The sequence below is a fragment of the Mya arenaria genome, chromosome 3 (genome assembly GCF_026914265.1).
Source record: "Mya arenaria isolate MELC-2E11 chromosome 3, ASM2691426v1".
Classification (NCBI taxonomy): Eukaryota; Metazoa; Mollusca; class Bivalvia; order Myida; family Myidae; genus Mya; species Mya arenaria.
In genome coordinates, this window is record NC_069124.1 from 21,200,467 (window position 1) to 21,214,088 (window position 13,622).

At 35.1% G+C, this 13,622-nt stretch overlaps 1 pseudogene; it reads right to left on the reverse strand.

Annotated features, from left to right (window-relative positions):
* Positions 1-845: 845 nt before the first annotated feature.
* Positions 846-8,996, reverse strand: LOC128225812 (uncharacterized; annotated as a pseudogene).
* Between the last annotated feature and the right edge of the window lie 4,626 nt (positions 8,997-13,622).

Here is a 13,622-nt window from a genome sequence, read left to right on the forward strand (position 1 = left end):
AACAGTATACACCAATCAAGTCATACAACACATAATGGCAGTAAACAATACACTTCAATTTTTGTTAATCGTATCAGACAGCTGCTGCTTTGTCTTAAAAAAACACAATCATGATATATATCTGAATTAAAAACAATAAAAAATATATGAGAACCGAGAGTTTTAACTAAATTCTTCTACTTATTGTAATAGTAAGCTTGATCCTAGAGGCCCCAAACACAATCCCATGAAAGTGCTCCATAAACTTGTATTATATACCAAGTTTGGTAACAATATGTCAGCTCTTACTTATGTTATTTAGTATTTATCTATTTCATTTCCTTTTTAGCAACAGTGACCTTGACAATAATCCGTAGGGCCCACTACACATTATCATGAAAGGTCCATATAAACTCTTCATATACACCAAGTTTGGTCCCAATATGTCCACCCTTATATAGTTATTCAATAACAATATCTTTTCAATCATAGTAACTTAGACATTGATTTTATCCTAGTGGCCTCAAACGTATCCCTAATAAAGGTCCCCATGAACACTTCCTTTATACCAAGTTTGGTCATTTTATGTCAAAACTAACTAAAAATATTAGATACATACGGTGACTTTGATGATGCCCTCCTACAAGTCCGTCCAAACAATGAAGCAATTCATTCTCATAACTTTTTTCCCTTTGTAAAAAGAATATAAAAATGTGCCTGTCAAAAGAAAATTAAAAAAAAGAAGTATAGCCTTCCTTATTCTTTGAAAATCGAGCCAATAAATGTAATCAAATCAATACACTTCACAAATGGTAATGATAATTTCCTTTCATCAGTTAATTCATAACACTGTATTCTTTTTTCCTTTAATTCTGGAGGTTTTTTTGTTCTCTCAGTTCACTGAATGGTGGTGGGGGCACTGCTGCAAGGTGCTTGGAAATTTGCCTCGGATCCAAAGCACCAAGCACAACTTTACTCCTCAGAGGTGTTTCTGCTTTGCATAATTCGTTTGCTATGTCCATTGACAGGTCGAAGATATAGAAGTATTTCATCGGCTCTTTTTTTGGCACAACAGTCCAGTTATTGGCGGCCTTGGAATGTAGGCGTTTACATCTGAAAACAACACGATACTATGTATGCTAAATAATTAACGGGTTATCTACAGCAAGGAGCATTTTAATTTTACTGTTGTTTTTTTTGCTGTTTTTTTCTCATACACTTCAATTGAAGGGGCCCTGACGCCTTGATTCGGGTAAACTAGTTCATATGTGACGAGTTGATGAATTGCCCAATTTTCAAAAATTTAGGATTTGAAGATAATCAATGTAGAATACATTTCTTCTCCATTTTCATCCAACAAAATTGATCTGTTTATGTGTTTCATGTAATCTATGGCAGCCAGCTGTCATCTGCACTTGTACACAGGGTAGCTAAATAGGAAGACATTGTATAACCTTAGAAACTTCAGAAGTTAATTGTTCTTATCAACAAATGTGTCGCCCTTGAAATAATCCTTATATGCACCCTAAAAAACTAATTACAATTAATTCACATTACCTTTCAGATGTATGACCTTAAAATCATTAGGAGTTCATTTTTCCTGTCAACAAAATGGTTTATAGGTCTGTGTTGCCATTAATCATTACTAATATGCACCGTCTAATAAATTCAAATTACCTAAAAGCGTTTCGCTTGGGCGCATACATCAAAATGTGATTGTTGAAGGTTTCCAATTCAGATGTTGTCCTGAAAATGTGTGAAAAGAAATATAAACTGAAGCCCATCAACAGCTTGATCTTAAAGTTGGGTGACTAATACAATTACTATCATTACAACAAAAGTAATACATTTCATGTACATATTCAGACTAATTGCCTGCATTGTTTCTATTAAAAAAAACTTATTACAGCTGTTGTAATGTACCAGATGACTATACATACTGGCAAGTGATGTAGTAAGGAAATGTCCGCAAAAGACTCTTCTCCATTACCGCTTTTCCAGTTCTTTCGTGACCTTGCTGCCAGGCTTCAACCATTCCTTTTCTCTGGCTTCCTCTTCTCCAATAGGTGCGTGATCACACTCACCAAGTGCCCATCTGTGTCGGTTTGTAATACGATTGAGAACAGATATCCACTGCGTCTAAAAATACAAACACTTGTAAGTGAGATTGTTGTGCATCTCGGCAAATTACTCTACATCAATGCAGTAAAATGTATAGTGTTTGACTGTAGGCATCCGTCTGAACAGAAAGGTTTTTACTTGATGCCAACAGGCAAAACCTACAGCCCATTGAAAGAGCCTTTGACACAGATTGACATGCTCTTCCATTCCGGAAACAGATATTCAGATAATGAATAAGAGGTCACCTTTATGTAATTTAGAGGTGAAGCGCAATATTTAGAGGAGGTTCTATAAAGTGCACCTATAGATTCAACCAATCAAAGACCTGTACCTCTGTCCAATATTTTTTATCTAAGCCTGCATGGTCAGGACAAAGTAAAATCAAGGTTCAGTACTCATTTTAACTTTTGATGTAAGCCTGACCTTTGATAAACAGACGTTTGTTCTGGACCCCTCAATATAGGGAACTTTCATAAGAAGTTTTTCGAAAATTATTCAATGTATGTTCAAAATACAGCCCAGACAAGGCTAAGTCAAGACGGATAGACTCACTGACGCACACATGTACACAGCACCACCATTGTGACAAATATTTCTCACTGTTAGCAGGCTCCACAAAAGTACTTTTTACCTATGCCATTAAGAATAATTTAATATATTGCTAAAACAACATAGTAATATTTAATTTACTAACCTTTATATGAAGGACATCACCATTACAAGACTCTGCAAAGTGGAAAAAATGGTTAGTGATATATTTCACCCAAAGCCGCAATGATTCGTATCCTTTGACGATAGCCACCTGCAAAAGTAAATTTTATGGGGAAAAAATAAGTATAATACATTTTTAGAATAGGCAAAGAGAATTTGTCAGTGAAATGGGGGAGGGTGATTTACAAATCATACCATTTTTGAAATAAATTAAAAAGGGTGAAACATGTTACATATTTTTTTTGTTTCAAAGAATTGCTCTTATGGCATTATTATCGAGTCATAAAATTATTCATAAAACATTTCAGTAGCCTAGGTACGAATTACGAAGGTGCTACTGCTATGATATTTAAATGTTAAAGCTGCATTCTCACAGATTGACCGTTTTGACAACTCTTTCTTTTTGGACTTGGAATGATCAAAACTTTGAAAAACGGTAATAGAAAACGGCTGATAATAGATCAGATCCATTTTTCAATATTTATGCTCAATTTTTCTGGAAATTTAAAACAGTCGTGCTCTACTGCAGCTGCACGTATATTTTTATAATCAAGAATTATACAGATTATTCATTCCATATTTGACTGCTATATGGTCAACTTCATAGTTTTTCACATAAATATTCATCAAGTTTAACAAAACAGCCTTTTTGTGCTATTCCTAACAGACATTTATCAGACAGGATAACCAATTATGCAACATTTAAGCTTAAGTATGTTAATTATATAACACTTACTCATCAAAGCTGAAATCTGTGGATGTGCATCTGTTACAATTTCTTCTACTTCAACACCTCCTCTAAGCATGGAATCTATTGCTCTTGAAAATGTTTTAGCTTCCATCAGCCCTGACTTCAGATTTGTTTCCCTCTTATCCACAACTTCCATGGCAATAAGTTTCTTATCTGCCTGGTTCATGACAGTGTACGTGCAATATTGAGCACAATGTCCAGGAGAGTCCATTCCGCCATCTCCTACACTTGAAAATAATTCTTACAATTATATGTATCAGTAATGCAAAGAAGTGTAGTAGGTTCTTTTTTAGATTTTTCTATAGACGAGCAAATACAGGACAGTCATTTGTTTATTTTGAATATGTTTGTTTAGGTTTCATTTAAAATTTGAAATGTTAGAAATGTTAGAATTGGAAATAACAGTTGGATATTTCATGAGCCTAGTACAACTTTGTAATCGTTGAAGTCATATGCACACACAAGCTGTGATTATCTATTTGCACATTGTACATGCAGTCCTCAGATGTTTGCAACTGGAGAATATAATATAAAACATGACCTACCAGAAACAACTAGTCGTTGCTCCTTCAGATCATTTAGAGTGTCTACCTTGAGTGAGTCATAGTAACGTTCTACAACAGGCACCACACACTTGTTTTGAACTCTATAGAAGCTGACACTACTTGAAAACTGCAGGCCCCAAAACTGGCTGAACAAGCCAATTTTTGAAAAGTTGTTTCCTGAAAGGTATACTGATGCCAATGCCTGGAAATTAACAGCACAGATACCATTCGGTAGCATTGGCGAACTGCACTATCTGTACACCATATGATCATTTCCGCAAACCTGAAATAGTCATTGGCATATTATTACACAAACCTTTCTTTTCTTCCTATGATGGTTAATTATCAAGTAGGTTCAACAGTTAGCAAATAGCAAATTCTCTAACTTTGGTGAATTCATACTGAAATAAGAAGATTCCAAAATGCTGACAACAGAGAAAAAGAGGTATACAATGTCATGTACTGAGGAAAAAAAACTTTATACTGATTGACAAGCTATTTTTATCATAAGTACCATGATGTTATGACTGCAGAGCCAATAGATTTTGTTTTGTATGAAACAGCTGCCTGGCATCTAGGGCACCTTTTCACTGGAATTTTGTCGAGCAGTTGAAGTAGACAGTTTTCAGTTATCTCAAATTTCCTCTCTTTCATAGAGTCTGCATTCACTTGTTTCATGTGTTTCACATTAGATCTACCAATATTAACATCCAAATCTTCCTCTTGAAGTTCATTTTGGATATGACCATTTGGCTGTGTGATATCAAATACATCCTCTTCTCTACCACATATGTCAGTATCCATTGTCCTATAGTCTGGATCTGGATCTCTGTACATGTACAAAATAAACATAACTTTAAAATTATCAAAAATCACAAACTAACGAGGGCATTGCAATATTACCATGTGTGACAATTCAATAGCCACAGTTTGGAATATCATTTTCATGAGCAACTCAAAGAGATCAGCTACTAGTCATGACTAATACATAAAGTAGATAAGCCATAATACTCTATCTAGGTAATTAAAAAATAGTGTTTTTAAAATTTGCATCATGTACCAATGAAAGAGTTTTGTGAACATGGAAGAGTACAGGTATGGCATTTCTACTGATAAAACAATGCTCACTTGTGTATAGTTTACATTATGATGCAAGTAATCCAAGTTTGTTTTCAACTCTTTTAAATTCTTTAGTTTATTGTGCATATGACTATAGTTCTAAATTTGTATGTCCTATAAATTATATATGCTTTTTTGTTTGACATCTACAATCAATAGAATCTGAATGAAGCTCAATTACTAACATAGAAATCAATTCAATAGCTAGCACTGTGGTAATGCAAAGAAGTGTAGTAGGTTCTTTTTTAGATTTCTCTATAGACGAGCAAATACAGGACAGTCATTTGTTTATTTTGAATATGTTTGTTTATGTTTCATTTAAAATTTGAAATGTTAGAAATGTTAGAATTGGAAATAACAGTTGGATATTTCATGAGCCTAGTACAACTTTGTAATTGTTGAAGTCATATGCACACACAAGCTGTGATTATCTATTTGCACATTGTACATGCAGTCCTCAGATGTTTGTCACAAAATTAACAAATATGTATGTTTTACAGCCAATCAAACTCATTGAAATACAAGACCATTTCCAATCAAAGAATCATATTTGTAATCAACCTGTTGGCCTTGTCGGCTGTCATATTGAGTGATACATACATAATTGACAAATCAAAGTCTTCTTCTACTTGGTATGTTGGATCTTCTGGGTAATAATCAGGATCATAAAAGTCATCAAGATCAGTTGATGACATCTCAATTTCTGTCCTGAAAATGTTTATATTAAATCTATGAAATTAATATATTTGTTAATTATTAAAAGATTTACATGCAAGGATCTTGAATAATGCATTATATGAAATAATCACGTACGAGCAAAACAATCGTAATATTTAATCAGACTTTAATCAAAAAGTAACAAGAGTTGTCACAGAGACAGCTCGTAGACCTTCCAATCGTTTTAAGTTAAAGGATTAGGAGCTTTAATGAAACGTTCAAATACCACTGTAAAATTTAATTACATGCAAAATCTAAACAGTTAAAAGATGAGGGGGCAAAATTTGCACTATATACACCATGATAGAGTTATCATACTTGATAGTTAAAGTAGACAGTAGAACAACCGCCCTACCCAATTGTGCCCTTTGCCCCCCCCCCCCTGTAAGGAATTCCTTGATCCGCAATATGTTTCATTTCATCCTGTCTTAAATGCATATACTAATTTACATCTATCTTTGTTGTCCACATGTGTTGGATCACTGTTTTATCTGTTTTAAATAAGTTTATACATTGAAATAATACCTGATTTTGAAGTTCCATTCTCTTTTGCTGGATTAAAACACTAACCATGAGCATACAACTTCTAAATTTAGCATTCTTACCTTTTAGCTGTTGCCTTCCCTGGATTTCCAGTTACTTCCATCAACCTCCTTTTCATGCCAGCTGTACCAGGATTTCTGTGAATAGCAAAAATACAATAGTAACTAATTTGTCAAAATCCTGAAATTATATAGGAAGCTCTTTTTAGTAGAAGTTTCATTTCATGTCACTGGAAATGATTACATGCTTTTGGAAATTGGTGTGCATCCATCAAATAGGTAATATGATTATAAGATTAAAGCTGCACTCTCACCTGAAATTGACTGTTTTGACATTTGTAAATAACATATTGTGTCAGAATTGTCTGATTTTGATTTCAATTATTACAATTAGAAATAGCAAAAAATAGATCTCAATTTCATTAACTGTTTTGGGTGTACTTCTAAAGCCTTTGGATATTTAAACTTTAAAACTAATTGAGGTAGTTTTACATTTTACATTACTTAGGAATTATTTCATTATCTCAAGCATTCAATTCTCAAAGAGGACACATCACTCTCTCTTACAAGCCTAGCTTCATCCCTTATTTTGTATCTAATTTGTAACAATGTATTCATTTCCACATATAATTACTTACAGCTCAAATCCTTCATTGCTGCTAACTTCTGAAACTGATGATACCCCAGGATCATATTGTGTGATTGGTACACTTTTGGTTGCTGGTGTAGAAACCACTGGAATAGTGCCGATTGGCCCAGGTGTGTCAGGCTTTGGTTCCAGTACTGCAGCCGACTTCATATTTAAATAGCTGTCATTATGAATACAAGTTTATGTTGAGAAAAATTCTCATGCACTCTTCTGCAGTATATCTGGACAGTGTTTTTGCTGTTGTTGTTGTTTTCAACACCTTTGACATCTGAATTTGGAATAAAAGAATGTTTTGACTGATTGTATGCACAAACTTTAGGTAAAATTTAGGTTTTATACATATTGTGTTGGCTGCACTCTCACACGGTTACCATTTGACATTTTCTTCATTTCTTGTCTTTATTTTTTTCTGCAGTTTTTTGTTAGCAGTCTTATATCACCGGTTTGCTGATATTTACGTTAAATTGGCTTTTCCAAGACAAAACTTGTCAAAACGTTCAATCGGTGAGAGTGCAGCTTTAAGAAATACATTGTTTTTTGTTTTGTTTTTATCTGTGAGAGTACAGCTTTAAGAAATATATATATATAATTTTTTTTTACTTTGAAACACAACTCTTGTGAGAAATAGACAACTTATGGCAAAGGATATCAGACTTCACAAGGCATTCTCTTGCACTCAAAAAATCACAGCTATCTGCAACTATACTGGGTAGGACAAAGTTCCTGACTGCAGTTTTTTAGTCAAGTATCACTATGAATAAGAGTCAGTACTTATAACTTACCAGTAGTCTTTGTAATTATTTTGTTTTTGCCTGCGACATTTTTCCACACTGTGCATGTCGATTATAATTCGTTTTTTTTTCCTTTAGTAATGTTTTTGTTTGTTTTGATAATAAGCGAAAGCATATGCTATCAAATAACAATGGAAATGCTTAAATTGTAACTTTGAAATGCTCCCTAAAATGTAAACTCACGTATCTATTAGCGTTCTTGCTACAACATCGTCTTTATGACAGCCGAAAATTGTGTTCAGTTCATTCCACCTTTCAATTTCAGCTCCAATATTCACTGTCTTAGCTTTGTGTCTTTGCTGCCGACTTATATTTGTTCTTTTTTATTTCACTGTCAGTTTTCTTTCGTTTCCGCTTCGCCATTTTCGAAGTTATGCAGTCATATGTCGGTCACATGCTATAACCACGTGATCGCGAACGTTATTTATATCCACGATTTAAATAGACGATTGCGCTTTCTTAAACCGTTAGTAACGGGTTAAGGAAAATGGGCAATTAAAGTGTTTTTTTAGGTTATTTAGGACCGGACACTTGTTCAGCAATCTTATCTCATTGGGTTAAAACAATGTTTTTGTCAATTGGCCTATATGTGAGAGTGCAGCTTTAATGGTTTAAAGTTTATAGCACGGAAAGTGTCATAGACGTCCGAACCCACAAAAAAATGTGAGTTCAAATGATCAATGTGGAACTATCGCCGATACTCGACTCATTCCACAAAGGACAGAACAATAGGCGGAATGAAGACGACTGGCACGGGTAACAGAAATTACATTGTATTCTGTGCTGGGTTTTGATGGATTAGGAAAGCAACGAAACCATTTTGACAGAGAAATTTGTCAGATTGCCGATAACGAGCCATCTTCTCAGGCCAAAGCAAATATGGAACATGGTACACTTAACGAAATCGACGCCGTTTCAACACTCCTTGGTAGAAGTTTTGCCAGTACTGGAACCGACTGATTTTGTGTGAAGAAGGTTAAGTCAAAGTTCAGTTCGACGAGCATACTGTTTTTTTGCAGTCTCCCCGGATGGTAGCTTGCGGATAGACAAAACACTTAACTCAACTCGCATTGCGATTGAGCGATTAAAATAAAGTGTCCAGTAACCAAAATACATGAAGAGTTTCCATCGCGCTATTATTTACGGTGTGTGTCTGAAATAGATGTTTTGAACGCACAATACCTGTTGTTTGTAAGTTTGACAGAAACTAAAACAAAAGTCTACAAATTAAACAGAGATGGAGACATCTTCAAGAAATCTATGAAGTTGGCGTTGTCGTTGTATGGTAATGACAAACCCAAACGACCTACCAAACTGTCTGATGAACAGAAATCTCTTAAGCAGGAAATAACGGAGGCCAGTAAGAAAGTCCATGCTCTCGGTCGATTTGTTTCTTGCAAGGCATGTACAGTCTCTGTTGCAGAGCGTGAAACACACTCACTATCCAGGGAACATTTTAACAATCTCCTTGGTGATATGTACCAACTCGAGATATCATTATACGAGTTAAAACGAGAAAAGGCATCGGAAGCGGTCGTGTTCTTGGTAGCTGATTTAGATCGTAGCTGGGAATCTGACAACATTCGGGCCGGTCTTGTAGCATGGTTTTCGAAGGGATATAGCCTGACGGTGGAAACTATGAAACGAATTGCAGTGTTTGTTTATACCGAATGCCACAGTAAAGCTATACATGCCCCATATGTTTCCTTTGATGGGCAGTGGCACAACATAGTCACACGGACGACTGCAAATAAGCCGCTTGCGGTTCATCAACTTCAAAAGGATGTGTGGAAGGCTGTAGAAAACTTAAGTAGAAAACAGATTTTGTCCAACATAAGGGAATAAACAAGCACCCACGTTGGAACACTGAAGCCATCTGTGATTGCGAAACAACGATACCTAGAAATGAACTTGTTGCAACAAACTTCGGTAACCGTCTACCAAAATTACCAAAGAATCTACCAAAGCCTGTTTCTGATAATAACGACGAAACTGAGGTTACGGGGGAAACCATCACATTAGCAGACGTAATGCCTGATCCAGTTCAGAACACATGTGACCTGAATTCAAACGTTCTATCAATGACTGGGGTTGAAGGGAATCTGGAAATTGAAGCTTATGCTGGGAATGTAAATAAAACGGAATGGGCTTTAGAATTGAGGGATAAACAAAAGGAAAGTTGATTTTGAACAGACAGCAAACACGGAAGACGATAACCATCAGACAGAGAATTGTGGAACTTTGCAATTGCCCCTCTCGGACACGACAAATCAGACTTACACAGAAAACCCTCATAACCTAGAAGCTTTACCAAAATTGTTACAAATGAAAGATTTCGTGTGTATTTTAAGCTTATTGAGAACAACAGAAAATTGTAACAAGACAGGTAAATGGGACAATATCCTGGCAGATAAGTTTGGGCAATATTTCGAGTCAAGGCAAAGTCTTGCATCTCTGACACGTAAAGACGTCTGACACGAATGCTGTCAAAATAAGAGAGAGATCACATGTATTAATCATTCCTGGAGAACTGCCACGTGTTATGACAAAAAAAACAAGAAATCTAAAATTTACCAACCTGTGTTCTTGTCAGAGATGGCCACTCAAGTCATAGCAAAATCCAAAAGGAACATTTGAATGTAATTCAAGCTGAATGAGTGGCCTAACGCATACGCTGAGTGGCATATGACAATGACAGATATTATGATTGACGGAATGGAATACGAGTGGTTTTATCATCCCAAATTCAGCGTAGAGAGTTAACAGTTTGAGGTTCGATGCATTGATTCTACTTATTTGTTAACTCGTGCAAGACGAATGGGTTGTTTTGGGGTTTAGACGGATTTTCCAATGAAGCGTGGCTTAGAGTCGCTAAATCGAAGAAGACATTACTAACGCAGATAATGATAACCGATGCCATCGATCCAATGTCAGCTGCAATGGCCAAAATGCATTTTTCAGTGCAAGTTGAATTGGGAATCTGATTGAAAGGGGTGGCGGGTCTGACTGGAGAAAAGGTAAATACGCGTTTGCCTTGAGTGCGATCATTGCTTTTCCGTTTTATATTTACACCTTTATGAATGAAGCTGTTCTTGTCAGTGACGAAATTAATATAAATGCATTGCGTCTCTTAATGGTCAAGTTTATAGCACGGAAAGTGTCATAGACGTCCGACACAAAATATGGCCCATACAGCTTTGGGAGGGAATTATAGCCAGTATTGACTCAAAGTGGTTGCAGTATGCCATGACGAAATCGAACGTATAACTAGTGTTCATACAGAAGCATGATAGGAGAAACGTTATTTTTGGAGGTTTCCTTGCACGGCAAGAGAGGGCAAGGAACCCTCACAGCAACGGAGTTCGGCATGCATATCGGCAACACGATTGAACAAATTCAGACGAGATGAAATCCTGACAGGTAATTTATCTTATGTTTGCATCTTATTTTAGTATGCCATGTCTAAGAGATTTTCACTGAAAATATTGTCTCGCTTTGATAATACTTATATGTTTTGTGCAACTGCAATGAATATATTTGACAGTACTTAACACATATTTATACTAGTGTGCCATCCTTTCATCGCTGTATTCGTAAACGGTAAAACTTTCTAAAGCCAGCCATTAGACTAATAATGCCCTTTCGGATGTTTCATTTTGATAAAAAATATAAGTCATACCATAACAGCACATTTAAATTACCATAATATAATCCCTTTTTTGAATTATACTGAATATACATTTTGGATGACCGTCAAATAGGTGTCCCATAAGCCCACTTTACCGAGGGAAAAGGAGTATAGGATCCATTTTTACCTTTTATTCAAGGATCTTTCAGCTACTGTACAAGTAAAAAGGTGGTGAATGAGATGGTTGACAAGGCAGATAAAGAGCACGAGAACTCGTTCAACAACAAATCAAATTGTGGAAAGACGAAACCATCAAACATTATCACAAAGTAATGACATGAGTGTCATCTTGCATTTTTCAATTACTTATTAAAATCAGTTGAAGGTATACCATTGTAATAAGCATTGCAAATTCACAATGCCGTTGTCGTTATTGGCACCTGTAACATCCAATAAGATTGTACTCAATCAGAAAACAGCTCCTAAGTGTATATACATTAAACTTTGCTCTTATGGTAATGCTCACACGTTACCAAAACTGCGCTTTATTATACGCAGTACTCGTAGTATTGTTTTATGATACTTGTGTTCATATATATGTTTATGTTCACCACAAATGCTACAATTCACATCTGCGTGACCCGATAAACCGTCATATCGTAGGCAGAAACCATCATTTTGACACAACAAAGCTGGCAAGAATATCTGGATTTAAAACGTTTGGGACGATTTCCACTGAAAGGAACTCCCTTCAAAAGGTTGCACTTGGTGTCCGATGGGAGAGGGCACGGTGTAACCAGGCTAAGCTGCTGCCAACTTCAACAAATGGGAATTGATTAACGTAACAGGCTAAACTTATACTAATAACAAAATCTACTTTGAAATACGTCACTTCTATCTCTTAAAGAAACTGTGCACCAGATAATCAAGTTGCAAGTAAAAAGAAAATTGTCTAAAACTGACATAAACTTGGTATTAATATGTACAATGCATTGAACTTTACTAATTAAAGTACCACATAGTTTAAATTTATTTAAGTTTAGCAGTTATTTCGTATTTTTCCATTAAAAAGATTACTGGGTATGTCTACTTAGTAGATTGTTTCCTTATGCGTGATTGGCTAGTCGATGTTATCACGTGATATTACCAAGTTAGGTATATAGCTTAAATATACCGATCGTTTAGAGTAAGCCTTCGTAGCGTAGTGGATACAGCACTCGTAGGCAATTTAGGCGACACGGGTCCGAACCCGTTATCCGAAACAATTTGTTTTACATTTTGTTACTTTTTTTACAATTATGACATCAAAGCGTAACACATTATATTAAATAATTGTCCTAAGATTCGTTACAGAAAAAAACTTTTTGTTGGTGCTAATCTTGTGTACAGTCCCTTTAAATGGTAATAAAAATGTATTTGCCCTTATTTTTTCAACTTTTAATCAAAGAAAATAATTGTTTGTATGTTTGTCTTGATACTAGCATTATAAATAACATATATAATCTTTTTCACCTGACACTACGGTACATTTTAGTTAGAAACAATACCATTAGAGCTATGCACACACAGGGTTTCATTCTGTAGCATAAAATCAAACGCATATGAAGTTGTGAACATTTAAACGGTTTTTATACTGTATTATAATTATGTAATATACATGGTGTTTTTGTTACGAACATAATTATGGTAATACCATACTATTTATTACGTATGCGCCAGATCTACTGTTCTACTACTTATTTGCTTCGCAGTATTTAACAATAAATGTCCATGTATTTATTTTCTGTAAACAGAGTATATGAATATAGCCACTTGCTATATGCAGTGCATAGTTCGATTTTGTGACTACAAATATAACTACAATTTACACTCACCGGTAGCATTTTTCATTGATATGTTTGCCATCACTGAAATGTTACATTAAAAATTGTCTGTAAGATTTATACAATTGAAATTGCCTGAACTGTAATAGTGAGAATTAGAATCAATGTATAATATGTTAGTTTTACATTTTCATTGAAGATATCGTTGTCGCTGTGTTATCACGTGTATGTAAGACATTCGAAACC